The sequence below is a fragment of the Anomaloglossus baeobatrachus genome, chromosome 7 (genome assembly GCF_048569485.1).
Source record: "Anomaloglossus baeobatrachus isolate aAnoBae1 chromosome 7, aAnoBae1.hap1, whole genome shotgun sequence".
Classification (NCBI taxonomy): Eukaryota; Metazoa; Chordata; class Amphibia; order Anura; family Aromobatidae; genus Anomaloglossus; species Anomaloglossus baeobatrachus.
This window is the reverse complement of record NC_134359.1, coordinates 19,139,119-19,142,160: the sequence shown is the minus strand read 5'-3', so window position 1 is coordinate 19,142,160 and position 3,042 is coordinate 19,139,119.

Sequence of the window (3,042 nt, the reverse complement as noted above, 5' to 3'; positions counted from 1 at the left end):
CTTATCATGTATCTCTGTATACAGGGAGCTCCCCCTAGTGGTGACTGCAGACAGGATCTTATCATGTATCTCTGTATACAGGGAGCTCCTCCTAGTGGTGGCTGCAGACAGGATCTTATCATGTATCTCTGTATACAGGGAGCTTCCCCTAGTGGTGGCTGCAGGCAGAATCTTATCATGTATCTCTGTATACAGGGAGCTCCCCCAAGTGGTGACTGCAGACAGGATCTTATCATGTATCTCTGTATACAGGGAGCTCCTCCTAGTGGTGGCTGCAGACAGGATCTTATCATGTATCTCTGTATACAGGGAGCTTCCCCTAGTGGTGGCTGCAGGCAGAATCTTATCATGTATCTCTGTATACAGGGAGCTCCCCCTAGTGGTGGCTGCAGACAGAATCTTATCATGTATCTCTGTATACAGGGAGCTCCCCCTAGTGGTGACTGCAGACACGATGTTATCATGTATCTCTGTATACAGGGAGCTCCCCCTAGTGGTGACTGCAGACAGGATGTTATCATGTATCTCTGTATACAGGGAGCTCCCCCTAGTGGTGGCTGCAGACAGGATCTTATCATGTATCTCTGTATACAGGGAGCTCCCCCTAGTGGTGGCTGCAGACAGGATCTTATCATGTATCTCTATATACAGGGAGCTCCCCCTAGTGGTGACTGCAGATAGAATCTTATCATGTATCTCTGTATACAGGGAGCTCCCCCTAGTGGTGGCTGCAGACAGAATCTTATCATGTATCTCTGTATACATGGAGCTCCCCCTAGTGGTGGCTGCAGACAGAATCTTATCATGTATCTCTGTATACAGGGAGCTCCCCCTAGTGGTGGTTGCAGACAGGATCTTATCATGTGTCTCTGTATACAGGGAGCTCCCCCTAGTGGTGGCTGCAGACAGAATCTTATCATGTATCTCTGTATACAGGGAGCTCCTCCTAGTGGTGGCTGCAGACAGGATCTTATCATGTATCTCTGTATACAGGGAGCTCCCCCTAGTGGTGGCTGCAGACAGGATCTTATCATGTATCTCTGTATACAGGGAGCTCCCCCTAGTGGTGGCTGCAGTTAGGATCTTATCATGTACCTCTGTATACATGGAGCTCCCCCTAGTGGTGGCTGCAGACAGAATCTTATCATGTATCTCTGTATACAGGGAGCTTCCCCTAGTGGTGACTGCAGACAGGAACTTATCATGTATCTCTGTATACAGGGAGCTCCCCCTAGTGGTGGCTGCAGTTAGGATCTTATCATGTACCTCTGTATACATGGAGCTCCCCCTAGTGGTGGCTGCAGACAGAATCTTATCATGTATCTCTGTATACAGGGAGCTCCCCCTAGCGGTGACTGCAGACAGGATCTTATCATGTATCTCTGTATACAGGGAGCTCCCCCTAGTGGTGGCTGCAGACAGGATCTTATCATGTATCTCTGTATACAGGGAGCTCCCCCTAGTGGTGGCTGCAGACAGTATCTTATCATGTATCTCTGTATACAGGGAGCTTCCCCTAGTGGTGACTGCAGACAGGAACTTATCATGTATCTCTGTATACAGGGAGCTCCCCCTAGTGGTGGCTGCAGACAGAATCTTATGTATCTCTGTATACTGTGAGCTCCCCCTAGTGGTGACTGCAGACAGAATCTTATCATGTATCTCTATAGAGAGAGCGCTCCCCCTAGTGGTGTCTGCAGACAGGATCTTATCATGTATCTCTGTATACAGGGAGCTCCCCCTAGTGGTGGCTGCAGACAGGATCTTATCATGTATCTCTGTATACAGGGAGCTCCCCCTAGTGGTGGCTGCAGACAGGATCTTATCATGTATCTCTGTATACAGGGAACTCCCCCTAGTGGTGACTGCAGACAGGATCTTATCATGTATCTCTGTATACAGGGAGCTCCCCCTAGTGGTGGCTGCAGACAGGATCTTATCATGTATCTCTGTATACAGGGAGCTCCCCCTAGTGGTGGCTGCAGACAGGATCTTATCATGTATCTCTGTATACAGGGAACTCCCCCTAGTGGTGACTGCAGACAGGATCTTATCATGTATCTCTGTATACAGGGAGCTCCCCCTAGTGGTGGCTGCAGACAGGATCTTATCATGTATCTCTGTATACAGGGAGCTCCCCCTAGTGGTGGCTGCAGACAGGATCTTATCATGTATCTCTGTATACAGGGAGCTCCCCCTAGTGGTGGCTGCAGACAGGATCTTATCATGTATCTCTGTATACAGGGAGCTCCCCCTAGTGGTGGCTGCAGACAGAATCTTATCATGTATCTCTGTATACAGGGAGCTCCCCCTAGTGGTGGCTGCAGACAGGATCTTATCATGTATCTCTGTATACAGGGAGCTCCCCCTAGTGGTGGCTGCAGACAGGATCTTATCATGTATCTCTGTATACAGGGAGCTCCCCCTAGTGGTGGCTGCAGACAGGATCTTATCATGTATCTCTGTATACAGGGAGCTCCCCCTAGTGGTGGCTGTAGACAGGATCTTATCATGTATCTCTGTATACAGGGAGCTCCCACTAGTGGTGACTGCAGACAGGATCCTATCATGTATCTCTGTATACAGGGAGCTCCCCCTAGTGGTGGCTGTAGACAGGATATTATCATGTACCTCTATATACAGGGAGCTTCCCCTAGTGGTGACTGCAGACAGGAACTTATCATGTATCTCTGTATACAGGGAGCTCCCCCTAGTGGTGGCTGCAGACAGAATCTTATGTATCTCTGTATACTGTGAGCTCCCCCTAGTGGTGACTGCAGACAGAATCTTATCATGTATCTCTATAGAGAGAGCGCTCCCCCTAGTGGTGTCTGCAGACAGGATCTTATCATGTATCTCTGTATACAGGGAGCTCCCCCTAGTGGTGGCTGCAGACAGGATCTTATCATGTATCTCTGTATACAGGGAGCTCCCCCTAGTGGTGGCTGCAGACAGGATCTTATCATGTATCTCTGTATACAGGGAACTCCCCCTAGTGGTGACTGCAGACAGGATCTTATCATGTATCTCTGTATACAGGGA